Below are 15,865 nucleotides of genomic sequence, written 5' to 3' on the forward strand. Positions count from 1 at the left end.
AAGTTAGAGAGATAGGGCGGTAGGACGTCGGGTTTTCCGGGGGTTTGTTAGGCTTTGGTATAGATATAACGGCTGCCTGCTTCCAGTCCTGTGGTGTTTCTCCGTGTTCAAGTAGAATGTTAAATAGGTGTCTCAGATGTTCACGATTGACTTTGTTAAGGTTTGCTAACATTTTCTTATGTATTAGGTCGAGTCCGGTGGCGTTGCTTTTCAGTTTTTTTAGTGCCTCGTCAATTTCTTCCGGTGTTATGGGTGAGTTGATGGGTGAGGGGTGGGATGATGACGTGGCTTTGTTAATAGTTCTTTCCAGGTGGGAGTTTGGTGCGTTACAGGGGTCGATGTTGTCAACTAAGGCATTGAGGAGGGCTGTCGCCTTTTCTTTTGGCCCGGATATATTTCCCCCTAAGCTGGACCGAAAGCCAATGGTCGTTGGCGAGTGGGAGTTATCTCTGCCAGACATTGCTTTCATGAAGGTCCAAAGCGTTTTGCTCCCTTTCTTTGCATCAAGGTTGGTGATAAAATTCTCCCATGATTTCCTTTTGGCGCTGTTAATAGTTTTCCTTTTTTTTAGCTTCGGCTCTGTGCCAGCCGATCTTCTTTGCTTCAGAGAAGGGGTCTGCTCTCCAGGATACGAGTGCTTCTCGAGCTGCTTTAACATGGGACTTACATTCGTCGTCCCACCAAGGCTTCTTAGGTTCAGGTACATACTTTTGTGGGGGTTCTGTATATTTGAAACTGGCATGGCTTGCCAGTAGAATAGCGTTCTTGAAAAGGTCGTGTGCTTGTTGGGGGGATTGGCACATGGAGAATTCGTTCATTGAGAGCGCTTTGTTGACGAGCGTGTTCCAATTTGACCATTTGTTCTCGGATAATTTCCATGCGGGCTGACCTTTGATTGGCTTTATGGGAGAGATTTTTGTAAGGATGTTTACTGGAAAGTGACCACTGCCCAGGTACGGGCCTAAGGTGACTATAGAATCGCTTGCTATAGGGGCTGATGCGAAAGTTAGGTCAAGTGTAGATGTTCGTCCGGTGGAGGGGTTGATGTAGGTTCCCAGTTAGGGTGGAGTGATGAGGGCGATGCTTGGGATTTCTAGGAGCGCACTGTAGATCGACTTTCCACATTTGTTAGACCTTTGGTTGGAGCCCCATAGCATATGGTGGCCGTTGAGGTCTCCGCCGATAAGTGTATTATTATTATTGGTCAGCAGGTGGGCGATTTCTTCTTTTGAGCAGTCTCCTTTGGGGCAATATAGGGATATTACGTCGACCTTTTTGTACTCCTTGGCGGTGATTGAAATGCCTACAGCTTCGATCTTGGGGGTATTAATTAAGGTGAGCTGGGTGAAAAGAATAGATTGGTGGACTAGGATGGCTACTCCGCCACCTAGTCTGTCGGGGCGATTTTTTTTAATAACGTTGTATGATCTGAACTTAACATTGAAATTATCGTTCCAAAAAGTTTTACATAGGAGCACAATGGAGGGTCTCGGTAAGTGATTGTGGAATTCTTCTAGGCGGGCTTTCGTGAGGCCGCGCGGTTCCATTGGAAAATTCTGAGTTCGGTCATTTTAGTTTATTTTTGTGCTTACGATCCTTCTTTGATATTGCTTCTGTGTGCATTGGATGTGTGGTGTAACCCATCCTTGCATAGATTTGTGAGCTCGGGTTTTTGTGGCAGGGTTCAGAGTCGCTACAGTCGGACTCGGAGTTGGAGGAGTTATGGGCGGCTTTTTTTGGGGTGGGAGTCGGTTGAGAAGGAGCGCCTCCAGTTTGTCGAATCTTCCGGCAAATTTTTCTTCAAATGGGTCTATTCTTTTATTGGCTCTAGCGGCATCCGTGGCGGCGTGATCAACTTTAACCTGTAAATCGCGGGTTGTAGTGCTTTGCAGGGATTGGATTTCTTCTTTTAATAGTCTTATATCTTCCTTGAGGGTCTCGACTTCAGAAGGATCGTTTCGTTGGGTGGGAAGCGACGTAGGTCTTCTTACGGCTGCGCTGTAGTTCGTTAGCCTTTTGGTTCGCGCTTCAGAGATAGTTACGTTGTTATCCGTGGCGTATTTAATCAGCGACAGTATTTCGGTGTAGGCGGGGCATTCCTTTGAGTCGGATGGGTGGCTGAGGCTGTTGCAGTTGATGCATTTTTGTGGACAGAAGGAGGTGGGAGGATGGCTTTCTCCGCAGTTTTTGCATTTTTCATCCTTGCTTGAGCAGTGGTTCCTGGTGTGTCCAAGCCTCCAGCATTTGTTGCATTTGAAAGGGCTGGGGTAGTATGTATGTACCTGGAAGCTTAAAGCTATCAGGGTTACCCTGAGAGGAAGGGCCCTTTCGAATGTTAGGGCGACGGTACCTGATGGTTCTTTATTCCGGCTACCGTTCTTGTGAAGCGTTCAACTCTGGTGACCCCTTGGGGGCTGAGGAGTTCGAGTAAGCCTGCTTCTGTTTCCGATGTCGGGACGCTGTGAATTATGCCTTTACGCCCGCTTATAGAGTTGGGTAGGGAAGCGCTTATAGGCCGGTTGGCCGCCTGAGACAGATCTAATAGGGCCTCTTGCTGAGCGGCATCAATGGGATACACGAATAGATCGCCTCCTCTTGGACAGTCAGAGCGTTTTGGTTGGCCTACTTGTGCGGCGATGTCTTGGGTGATGGCTTTCAGTTCGGCCATGTCCATCTGTCTGAAGTTTGCTTTTCCGTCCGTGAGTTTCAGTATTACGGGGGGAAGAGTTGTCGCTGGACGATTGCCATTTAGGTTTTTGCTTGGAGGCCATTGTTTGGTTGATTTTTTTCTCCGATCTTCACGAATATACATCTCATTCTACGAGCATTTCTGGGTGATTGAAGGTGGTAATAAAACCAGGAAAATCAAATACAATAATTTGTTAGGTTATTTTCCGTTACGATTGTGCAAAACTTTAGCCATGTGACACCTTCAATTTCTCTCTGTTGCAGATACACGTACCAAACTTACTGGTAACACCTTTGCTGTTTACTAATATTTGTTGAATTTTTAAAAATTGTTGGAAAATGTTCCTCCTGACACAAATATTGACTTTGACTCTGACACATCTATTAAACCTTTAACCCTATGTACAGTACCCTCCCTTAGTGTATGAACACTAAGGGTTTTGGGGGCTATTTCACATGACGTGTTTTGGTGATAGGTGTCAAACGCAAATGGAAAAAAGGGACAGTAAAAATGGTGACAAGAAAATAAATTTTTTTTTCTTGGTGTTCATTAAATAATTTGCTATCGAGCAAAATTTTAAAACATTTTCTATCTATAAGATTTATTGACTAGCATGCTAGTAACCAATTATTTGAATACCGCGTTTAGCTTATGGGATGCCTAATGACACTACCCAAACTTGCCGCACCGATTAATGTTTTGATTGAGATCAGCGATCCGATCAAACTGCAGATGATCAAATCGCCGATCGAATTTTGCCGATCTTTTTTCCCGATCATTCTTAGACGACATTTGAAGTACAAAATTCCAATTCAAAAATCTGTTTAATATATTACAAATAAGAGTGAGTACTAAACAGTATCTTTCAATTCTCGTTTGATAGCAAAAGTAGTGAAATACTTACATGCAACAACCAAATCGTCCACTAGTACTAAAAAAAGTCCTGACGAGTTCGATTCTCAGGCTGGGCTCCTATGGTGCCTAAGGCTGAGGGGAAGAGTATTCTGGTGCGACCGTGGTAACACGATTGGGCGACCGCTGGAGTGCTCCTACCTGAAAACCGATACGGATAATATTGATAATTACCGCTACGCCCAGTCGCCAGGGGGGTAGAGGAGAGATGTCCATCGGAAGTTGAGTGTCTGAAATAACACTGGGGCAACCCCCTAGTGGGAAAAGTGAAATGCTAAGGAGAATTCTAATCAGCGAGGTGTCGCTGGTGGAGCCAGGACTTCGAAAACCCGTACAGTGAGCCTTCCTAGGCCCTGCTTTTAGCAAAAATGCGCAGTACTATTTTTTCAGAGGTCTTTTTTGAATCTGGGTCCTAAATCTGCTCCTAGATGTCGCGATATCTTGTAGGTGATCCTCGTTCTGGTGCTCGGAAGTGGGTTGTCTGATCCAGGTGTTTCTACCTCCTCCCTAATGGCGTCGTAATGGTTTCAAACTGGTTTGTGGATTTTGTTGGACCAGTTTGAATGGAATTCTGTAATCAAGTTGATTTTGGTTTCTGGTACTGTCTTCCTTGTGTTTCGTCCGTGTATAAGGAGGTTTCTGTCCTGCGCTCGTGTTCCATCCAGGGCTTTTTGTAGAATCTTGTTTCGATATCCTCTTTTTCGGAATCTGTCCAGTAGTAGTGCCACTTCCCGTTCAAAGTCTTCGGAGAAGCTACAGTTGCGTTTAATCCCAACCAGCTGCGAATAGGGCAGGCTACGCTTGAGGTGAGCGGCTGATTAGAGGTCCAATGTAGGTATTGGTGGCCGTCAGTGGGCTTTCTGTATAAATTTGTAGTTATCCGGCCTTCCTCGTCGAGGTTTATTTGCAGGTCTAGCGCTTATAGGGATGCTCCGCCTATCACAAAGGTAAGTTTAATCGCGGCATCCACTGTATTTTCAAAGATACCCTCGATTTCTTCTTTCGGACCCGTCCAAATGCCAATGATTTCATCAATATATCGCATGAAGGCGGTCAGGTGTGTCGGTGGAAGGTGTATCAAGGATGCTGTTCGTTGATACATGAAAGTGTTCGCGAAGTAAACAGAGATTGATGTACCCATGGCGGTCCCTTTGAGCTGTTTGTACCATCTATGTTGCTGGAAGTGGAAGTAATTGTTGGTTAGGATCAACCGTAATATTTTCAGGAATAGTTCTGGAGGTGGGGCGCTAGTAACTCTTTCTCCTCCGCCACTCTTCTCAAGGTGTCGAAATTGTTCCGGTAAAACGTCACCGCTGCTCCAATACCCTCCTCCCAGGGTATGCTAGGATATAGGGATTTCACGTCTCCGGAGAACAAGATGGCGCCTGGGTGTGCTTGTTGTCGAGGCAACTCTCTTAGCAAGTCCCTGGTATCCACCAGTGACCCCGGGACCTCTCTCAGCAGTGGCTCGATTAACATGGCTATCCATGTGTCCAGACTTTTTAGTTCGCCTTTAATGCTGCCATTATCGGCCTCCCTGGGAAGGTGTTGGTGTCTGGCCTCTTGGATTTGTGGATCTTCGGCAGGAAATATATAGATGGGATCTCTGTTTTCTCCATTCGTAGTCGGCCTTCTTCTGCTCTCGTGATCCAGCCTCCATTCTGTAGTTCGTGAAGTATTTGATATTTCTTAAGGCGGAGGTTCGTGTATTCTCTCATTGCTTGGTCACGTGTGAGTTCTTGGTAATTAGAGGTGTTCCAACTGTCGAATGGCCTCCTTCCGGTAGTCCGTTTTTGTCTATAGTACCGTTCTGCCCACTTTGTTCGCTTGAATTAGATAGAAGCTTGGGTTGGTGACTAGGTCTCGCCAGACGAAGCGTAGTCTAGGTTCGAGGTTCGTTGGGTCCGGCGTTGTGGGTGATTCTATCGTCTTGCAGAACGCGTCCCAGCTAGGTGTGTTCCTGTTAATCCTCGCTGGTGGTTGCCAGTTGGATTTAACTATGCGTGAGATAAGGCTGTTTTGCTGCCCCTTCGCTTTCCTGTGCAAAAAGCAGTTCAGGTTGACGGTTCTCTTGAAGCGGGCGATGCCGGTTGACTGGTATCTCTTCGTGGAATTCGTGGGGATAAAGCTTATTCCTTTTGCTAATACATCTAGATGGGCTGGACATAGTGTAATGTTTGTATCGTTCGGGATTGTTTCTTCAATGTGATGATCTGTTATTCATTGTCGGGAGGAGTTTCTTAAGTGTCGTCTTCGTTTAGTTTTATTGTTTCTTTCTTTTCTCAGTTTTTTTGGACGTCCTGTTGGTCCCTGTCGCGAATTGCTATGGCCTTCGTTCAGGGAAGGGCTCCTATCCTGGTAATGTGAGTCGTCCTCGAATCTAACTCCGTATCGTTGTCCCGATCTAGCTCGGCCCCTTGGGCTTCGTGTTCTTGATTGCCGTCCCCTGTTGTTGTTATGGTGTTGTTCATCATGTTGTTTGGGTCTAGGTTGTTGGCGCCTGTGCTGTTGAGTTCCGGGTGTCTTGTACTGGTTGATGTCATCTTTCTAGGTTCTGGGCCAGGCACCACTAGTTTCTGGTTTGTTCCAGGTGTTGGCGGAATGAAGAATTGTATGGGGGTTTCCCGTTTGCCTTTCGAGATGTATGGTCTTATATTCCGGGTCATGAAGCGTCTAAGTTCCTGCGCGGCTACTAGTTCCTCTGCGATGAGCTGGGTCTCGATGTTCATTTCTTCCATTTTAAGGTTCAAGGCATGTAGTTCTCGTATCTGGGCTGTGGTTAGTTCTTCACTACATTTAACCGAGCATTCAAGTATGTGTTTGTTCATTTGGTCGGCCAACTCGTGGATGAGAAGTCTCGGTGAGGGGGATTGAAACGATCTCTCCGTTATCATGACTGGCGGGCGGCCGTCGCTCTGTTCCAATACGTTGCGGAAGCTTGCGTGTTGAAAATTGTCCATCTCGGCTTGTAGTTTGCCATTTTTGCTTGCTTTGCCAACCGTAGCCAGTGTCCGCAGCATATCAATGTAGACTCTCGGTGGTGGTTCGGTAGGTGGTGCAGCTATGTCCATGTTTTTTATGGTTTCATCCATTTCTAAACCTCTGATTTTCTTACGTGCGTTTCTTCTTGTCTCCACCAGCAGGTCCTGTAGAGCACCTCTTGTGTATGCTCGAATCTCCCTTGGCATGTTAGTTCTGGCGGCGGATTCCCTGGGGACGTTGTGTGTTGTTTTGGGGATGGCTCCACTCGCCCGGCTTGTTTTTGGCTGGTTCCCTCTAGAGAGGGGAACATACTTCTCATTAACTTTATTATTTTATCTCGTTAAATGCAGAGTTGTCGGGGGAACCCTGTTGTTAAAGTGCTGCAGGGTGGATCCAGGGACGCCATCTTGTCAGCTTTAACTAGAGTGTAGCTGTAATTGGTGCACCGGCTAGTTGTTGTTATTTGGAAGCTCGCAGCGTTTCTAGTGTTGAGGTAATTCGTGAGGTCTGGTTGGCTTTTGATTTCTGTGAAGAAGAACTTGTTGTTGGATTCGTGTACTGTAATCCCTGGTTGGTAAGTGTCGTTATCTATTGTTTGGTATAGGAAAGATAGTTTAGAGTTCCTCTTGCTCGTGAGAACTGCTCTCAGTCTGATGCCTAGGTTCCTTCTAGTGGCAAATGCTACTAGTGCAGACCAGCTTGGCATTATCCTTCCAATTGGATAAAGATTCCCGCTTTTTGGTTGTTTTATCTTGTTGTTTTTTTCGTGTGTTCAGTCAGTGTCCCTCGTCTTCCAAGCTCCTCTCCTAGGGGTGGCATCAACCAAGCAGGCTAGTTTATCAGGGCTTTTCAGCGAAGGCCAGGCCACTCAGCGAAGAAATAGAAAAGGAAGAAATAGAAAAGTCAATATATGTTTCCTTCTGCAGAAGACAAGGGCCCTCACGCATCCACTGGGAAACCTCTGTTTCGGTTCGGTTGCAAATGAGGCTTCATCTCGTTGCTTTCAGGCAGTTTCATGCCCCCAAGTGTCATTCCTTGGCGGCCGTACCATGATGGAGGGCTGGGAGATGATCAGTTTAGACCGTCTGATGAATGTAGGTGCAAGTTTAGGGGTTGGTTGTACGTCGAAAGGTCCCTACGGAGGTGGCATTGCTCCCGAGGTTTGCCCATTTCTCGGTAAAGACATCGATCCTTGCCGTATCTGTCCTGATAAAGGCGCCTCGTATGCTTGCCGGGCTTGCTCCATCCCATTTCCATCATTTCTGTTACGGTTTAGAAAAGCATACGTATTCTGACAGGTCTGTCCAGTTTGAGATTCCAAGTCCCGAAGGAATTTGGGACCACCCTCGTTGCCGGTCCATTTTTTAGCGATTAAACGGGACTGTTCAACACGGGTCTTGATGGATGCCCGTTCAGCCTCTTTTTGAGGTTACTCTCGAGCCTGGAGATTATCGACTTTATTTCCCTCGCTTCGATTAACATTTGGGGCATTATAGACAATCTGTTAAGCGTGACCAATGTCCGTTCTAGCACTTACGCACGGAGGTGGCGTTGCTGCTCATTCGTTTCTTACCGAGTGATTGGACCCCATTTTCGTTGACAACTTGGCCTGTTCAGCCTGCCTCTTTTCCTCTTGGCCTTGGCATAGTTTCAATGCATGGTTCATAACAATAAATTGGTTTAAAAATTGCTGGTTGTTTTCCTCCAACTTCATGATATGTTGCCGTAAAAATTGCTGGCAATGGCAACCGAGGCCTATCGGGCTGGATTCGGTCGGGACAACTGAAATCTACAGGTTCTCCCATCATCAAAAACGCGATCCACGAAGCAAATTGGGTAAAGAAGGGTTGGGCGTGGTTCATCAGCGAACATTTTTTTCCAATATTCGGCAAGTTCGCCCACTAAACCAGCAGTAAAGATTTGCCTTGTAAGATTGTGATGACATCGCTTCAACTGGTTGGGAACGATGTCGCCATTTACGCCGACTTTACGGACGTAGTCTAGCAAGCCCGAAATACTGCACTGCTGCTCTCAGGGACATGCGCTTCCCCATCACCTCCCCAACGGTAAATTGCAGTGTTTCCTCCGACGGACGTGGCTGCGAGCTTTTCCTTACATAGTTGCGAATCATTTTGGAAAAAAATAGGCAAGGAGTAAGACAATCAGTAAGCTCAAATGGTTAAACTACCTTTTAGTAGAGTGCACAATCAGTGCGAGTTGTGAAATCAGAATGAGAACAGCAACCCATATTTCTTCTTTCATATCCTACATGCGGATGTAACAATGGATAAATTTGACATTTTATTGGACTCAAGGGTATCTTGTCAAGTTTATTTACTAAACAAGCATCTAACAAGCCGCCAGTTAGCATGTCCGGTATCACCCCCTTTTTGTTGTCCGATGTAACCCCCAAGAGCCGGGTTGCGATAAAACAAAGACTGTTATCGATTCCCCATGGTGGGAACGTAACAGAGAGAGAATGTGTATGGGATGATGAAAAGCAAGGGAAAATGAGAAAGATGAATGTGATTGGGAATGACGACACTGTATTCTTAGGTTGTTCTAGGTGACAAAAATCGGGGCAGGAGCAATTTACTTGATGAAAACGGGATAACTGTCTGGGTCAAAACATAAAAAACCAACTCTTTTGCCAGACAAAATTAAATGGACGACTTAGTCTGGGTAAACTTAAAACGAGACTGATTTTCAACCCCCCAAAAGGCAAACAAAGAAAACCACAAATTAAATCACACTAAATGTGTAGGCCCGTGTCCCCTATAGCCCTGCCCGCGAGGGCAGCAGGTAGGTGACAGCGGGACCCTACGCGACAACAGGTGTACTTACAAACAAAGAAACAAATACTTCTCCGCGATGCAATTTAAAAGAATAAAGATAATTTCCGTTTACGTGGGCGAACATGAATTAGTGGTTGGCGAGAATCTCCTTATAAGCCTTCTTTGTGCCACAAAGGATCTGGTGGTGGTCACGGGAGTGTTGGCCGCCTTTTCTCGATCCCTGCGTAGGAGAGACCCGATGTTCCCACTCATCAGGGTCTCTCGCTCGGTCTTGAAGTGTACGTGCACGTTTACGAGGTCTTGCTGCATCTTCTCATATTCCTTGTCGAGACGGAGGATCGCACGTTGGTACATGTAGACTTTGTCGATGGCTTCCTTTTTGCTCGCAAAATGTCTTCGATCGTTTACTTGAGGTTGGCAGGAAATTCCACTTCACGCTCCCGACTCACTTTTAACTTTTCTTTCACAGAGGCTCCGGATGGAGGCGGATATTCAGCCATTGCACTCACGTTGGACGTAGGGTTAACGGGGAGACGTGTACACTAAACGAAGTTAGGTCAACTGAACGTCGTCTGCTAGCAGGGTAGGCTAAACGGTTTCCAATTATTGTGTTACTAAACAGCAAGTGACCTGACTTTGCCCTTTGCCCTATATTTGAACTTGAATATAGGTGGCGTTGAGCTTAGTGAATCCTCCACCAGGGTTTGAGTTTCAATATTCTACGTCACTCACAGCTACAATTTGGGTTTTGCGATTTGAGCTTTTGATTGTAGCTCAATTACAAGATGTATTTACATTTTTACAATACCAAATTTAAACGTTTAAGCTATTGGAGATTCCGTTTTCTCGTCCTTTGCATAAACTTCTTGATCTTTTGCCGTAACCATAATACATAGTTTAGTCACAAGACGAATGCATGGTCTTGGATAGTTACTGAGCTTCACTTTCACTACTGAACGACATTGTCAGTAGGGCTGGGAATAACTTCAAGCACTTTGCCCAACGGCCACTGCCCACGCAAGGTATTTGGTTCAATTACAAGAATCAAATCTCCCACGGTGACGTTTGGTCTACTTTCTTGCCATTTTCTTCTTTCTGTTAAGTGGGGAACGTATTCACGTAGCCATCTATTCCAGAAATGTTGGAGAATGGCTTTGCTTTGCAGAAACTGCTTGTTAGAGACGATCATATCTCCCACTTCAGCCAGCTGGAGGGGCAAGTACGGCCGAGCTCCACCGTATAGGAAGTGATTGGGCGTTAAAGGATCCGGATCCTCTGGAGCCATGCTTAGGTGCGTTAACGGCCGGGCATTTAACAGAGCTGCCACTTCAACAAGAACGGTTCGTAACACCTGGTCCGTGACTAGGCAATTACCTATGCTGGTAAGCGGGACTGTACGATCCTTTCCCAAACACCACCGAAGTGGGGTCCATGGGGTGGAGAAAAGTGCCACTCTATTTGTTGACAAGCCATTACCGTCTGAAGTTCTTCGTGATTAATGACAAGTTCTTCTAGGACTTGTCGAAGCTCCTGCTCGGCAGCAACAAAGTTTGTTCCGTTGTCACTGTAAACAACCTTCGGCTTTCCGCGCAAGCTGACAAAACGAGAAAAACAGAGTAGGAACTCCTCCATACTGAGCCCGTTGGCTATTTCCAGGTGAACTGCTCGTGTCTTCAAGCATGTGAATAGGCTAACCCAACGTTTTTCATGTAGTCTTCCTCTTCCACCAATTCGGACAGTTACAGGTCCAAAGTAATCGATTCCGGTGTATGTGCGGGTAGATGAGAGGTTAAACGTGTTGGAGTTTCACCAAACAAAAACAATTGACAAATAGATGGCGTACATTAACACTCCTATGTTAGAGTTACACTTCTACCAGAATCATGTTAGAGGGAGCTATCTGTCACTATGGTGTCAGGCTTCCCTTTTTGATATATTGCTCTCTCTGTTCTGTCGTCTGCTGAAATAAAACCACGTTGATTGACATTCCCTGCAACTTTTCTTTTCAAGGTATTTTCATATATTTATATATATTATAATTGAATGTTTATACAGTTATTATTTAGCAATAGAATTACCTGTATTCAATGCAGAAGCCTGTGACAATACAGAAGCCTGTGATAACACAGAAGCCTCTAGCTAACTGAACACTCTTGAATTCTAACAAAACGGTGTACTGGTAATGAAGCCAGCATCGGAGGGCTACGCTTCGACGACGTGCGACGCAAGCAATTCTTGATTACGGATTTTACCACTTTGCGTCCAGAAACTATCCAATAGCGTGAACGGAGGTCAGTCAGCAATCTCTCTGATTTGACGTGTAGATGTCTTATGTGATAATCCCAAACTATCCTCCGTGTTAAAAGTTGCGTCGCCGGTAGGAGTATGGGGTGCTTAGCTGCATAGTCTATTTGCGCGTGAAGTATACGTCCGCCTATTCGCAACTGTCCGACTTCATCCACGAAGGGATTGAAGATGCGAAGCTTTGATCCGAGTGGCAATTTCAGATTCTTGCGAAGGGCGTAGAATTCTTCAGCAAAGGCCAATTCCTGTGCACGTATGATGCATATTGTCAGCGAAGCTACCATTTCTTCTACCGTTAACTCTCCGACCCTGAGTTTTTCCACGTAATTTTGCTCGAGCGTTGTTGGCAAATCTTTGACTCCAGGCCAACACTCAGGCTGGAAAAACGTACGACACATCAATAGGTGACGTGGTTTTCATCTTCCGTTTTGACTGCCAAGACACGAGTCACGTTTACATCCCGTTCTTCTGGCTCCATAATTTCTTCCCAAATGTACCATTATGAGGGGTCTCGGTTCAGAAACGGAGGACCTCTATGAAAGTTGACCAACTCGTTGACATCCTTTGGGTCGATACCCCTACTGCAGAGGTCCGCTGGGTTTGAGTCTCCGGCAACATGACGCCATTGTCGATGACCCGGGTTTCGGAGTATTTTGCCGATGCGGTTGTTGACGAAGACTTCAAATCGGCAGGTTTTTGAATGAATCCATCGCAACACCGTTTGTGAGTCCGTGTGAAAGGTCACTTGTTGCAAGTCGATTTCTAGTTCAAGACAAATCGTGAGTGCGATGTTGAGACCTTCTACGGCAGCTTGTAGCTCTAAACGTGGAAAAGTGAGACCTCTTACCGGCGTGACGTGTGTTTTTGACATATCGAACGACACGTTGATCGACTGATCCTCGAATACGGTACGAATATAGGCTACTACTCCGTTTGGCGGGACTGTTTGACTGCCTCGTCTTCAGAGTCGAAGGAGCCGAGGTAATTGTCGATGTAGAAGTTTCGTCGAACACTATCTGCTACTTCTGGGAACTGGTTGCGTTGGTCATCGGCCGTTCGGTTGAGGGCGAAGATGCAGGTCGTCGGAGATGATATCGCTCCAAACACTTCAACAGTCATCTGGTATGTTAACGGGGCGGAAATACTGCCAATTGTCCGAAAGATAAATCAGAAAGCCGTTTGGTCTTCTTCGGGAACTTTCACTTGGTTAAACATTTTCTCGATGTCCGCTCCGACTGGTACGAGGTTACGGCGGAAGCGGATGAGCACACCGAGCAAGCTAACGAGTAGGTTGGGTCCTTGACCACTGCATCGTACTTTCGAGCAAACTCCGTGGTTCGATGAAAACGTCGTTCGAGAGCGTAGAGCCTCTTCAATGCAGACGACGGATTATTCGGGAGGTTTACGTCGTCGGCTTTCCACATTAGGCCGACTTGATACCGATTACCGATACTCTTTACTGAAGATTCGAGGATACTTTTTCCTCGTAGATCATCTTCGGACAGAACGGGCTGATTTACTTCTACTTCTTTGGCCTCAAGTTGCCAGAATTTCTTGATCAATTCGTTTAGGCCTTCGGGACGTTCCTCGGTGGCCAGATGAGTGGTGAACGGACGTCTGTCTTGTGGCGGGCCCGTTTGTCCACCCAGGCACCAGCCAAACGGCGTCTTGATGGCGATGGGCCCAGCCGTTCCAGCAGGTGGCTTGATGGAAGCTACATGATCATGCCTCATCGCCTCTGCGACGTCGATTCCTATCAGCACGGTCACGTCCTCGTGCTTAACGATCGGGAAGTCAATACCACGTAGGGGTGTCCATGACTCCCACTGTCGAGGGTCGATCGGCGAATTCGGCGTCACCTTCAAGTTGTCGACGGCGTAAGCGTGCTTGACTTCAAACTGGCTTTTACCATCACGAGATGTTAGGGTGAAGTTTACTACGGAAGTCGCAACGTTAGACGTGGCTCCGTCATTCGAGACAACGGTGATGCGTTTAGACGGCCCCATGAGTCCCAACTTCTTTACTAAGTCGCTCCTAATCAGCGTGGTGTCGCTTCCGGTATCCAGGAAACCGAAAGTGTCTGATCCATGTTTCACCAGCTCCAACACGAACCGGTGCGATCTTGAAACATACCGTCGTTTAAAGGTTACAAATGGGTCAAGGTCCCAAGGAATGCTGTCGACGGTGCCGCTGTTGGAGCACGTTGATCCGCTAGCCTCCTCAATGGGATGAATTCGGATCCATGAAGCAAGGTGTGGTGTCGGATTCCCGTACACCCAGCAATAGTAGAGCTGATATCCCTGGGACATTCCTTGCGTTCGTGTTTTCCCGTAAGACATAACAAACATCTTCCGGATTTGAATACCTTCTCAGCCCTTCGTGGTCGTGGGAGACATGAAAGCGGTACATACCCTACAATTTCTAATTGAAGATAACAATCAGTAAATCAGAATGCAAATAAACGTGGTAGTTTAAATTTTTCATGTACAATAAACGAATGAAAACGTTGAAGAGAAAAAAAACAATGCACATTTTCAATAGCAATTTGGTTTTTATTTAAATCCGCATTTTTGCTGCTGGGGCTTGAGACTAAAGAGTAGACAAACAATAGGCTATTTTCTTCCAACATTCACCCAGAGATAAGGAGATGGGACACGACCGTGTTAAGGCCGCCATGACACATTTTGGCACAACATCTAGCGGCTAATTCCCTCCCTTCATCATTAGCAGACGAATTCCCTGCAAGCAAACAATGTGGCAGGCGGCTGATTTGAATATGGGCAGGGAAAGTTAGACAATTCGCCCAGATAAGAAAACACAATGTAAGTTCTGTGATTCGGAGAAAATTTGGGGAAAATTCGAAAAATTGAAATGGGTCGATTTTCTGGAACTTTTGGCTTGGAAATTATTTCCACCTGTTTGCTTTTTATCGAATTTCATCCTGCGAAATCTACAGCCTCAGTTTACCAGTGGCTCTTAGTAGTTCTAAACGTGTTTTTTTCTTCTCTTTGGGTAAGAATGTGTCTCCCAAATGTAGTGCCGTTACCTACAATTCGAAGAGAAATAATCAACCAGTTTCCTAAAGATGCTCTGCTACTAATTATCTGGCTTAAACATTGTGCGCCTAGATTTTAGTCTTAAAGAACTTCTGTCTTGTCATCACTTCACTTTGATTCCGCTTTCTTAACTTGGAATACCATATTGGCTTTGTCCGGCAAAATGGAATAGATTAGCTAATAGAAAACTTAATCCGATAAATTTAGACACATACCGATACAGATGGACTCCAAGGCCAGTATGCAGAGGAATCAAATATTGTCAATTGCCTCATCAAATCTGTTGCTTACAAATTTTTCGAAATAAGATGTTTATCTTAAATCAAATTATTCAGTCAAAATATATATGACACAACTTTGAATCGCAACAAGTTAAATAAGTTCATACTTTACAAAAATCTGTAAAACAAATTTCATTGAAATTTTACTTATAGTGACAAAACTTTCGTTGTGTGTTTTTATCTGGCGCATCGTCTAACTTTCCTTGTTCATTTCAAATTAGCCGCCTGTAACATTGTTTGCTTGCAGGGAATTCGTTTGCTTATGAAGATGGGAGGGAATTAGCCGCTAGATGGTATGTCGAAATCTGTCATGGCGGCTTTTCCTATTCCGTGGCCCATCTCCTTATCTCTGCATTCACCCCGTAAGAATCGCGATGTGTTCTTAATAAGGTTTTTGGAGGTTCAGTTTATGTACTTTATTATGAGCTTGGAATAGATATTCACCTTTGTAATGAGTCGAATAACTGCTTTTGTTAAACGTGACCATAGCTTACGCTAGCCTTGAAGTTGGTACTACTTGAATGGGGGCCGCTCTAAGTGTGCTTTGTGCTACGCTTCTATGGCACGAAGCTAGGGATGGCGCGTGGTGTACAACAAAAGTGCCACGCCCATATCACGCTCCCGACGCATAAGCATGTTTCCTGTTATCACCATGGCGTGTGCCACTGTAGCTGTCCTGGTGGTTGTAAGCCCCTGCTTTTTGATTACAAAGTCACAGTCGCCTTTTCTCGCTCCTATAGTGTACTTGTACCAGGACAAAGAAACGACTTAAAACCTTACGCCTTCAATTAAACTTCCACGGTGCTTACACCGATTAGCGAGGAACGCTAAATTACCTCGTCTCTA

Source organism: Daphnia carinata, chromosome 8, assembly GCF_022539665.2.
Source record: "Daphnia carinata strain CSIRO-1 chromosome 8, CSIRO_AGI_Dcar_HiC_V3, whole genome shotgun sequence".
NCBI lineage: Eukaryota > Metazoa > Arthropoda > Branchiopoda > Diplostraca > Daphniidae > Daphnia > Daphnia carinata.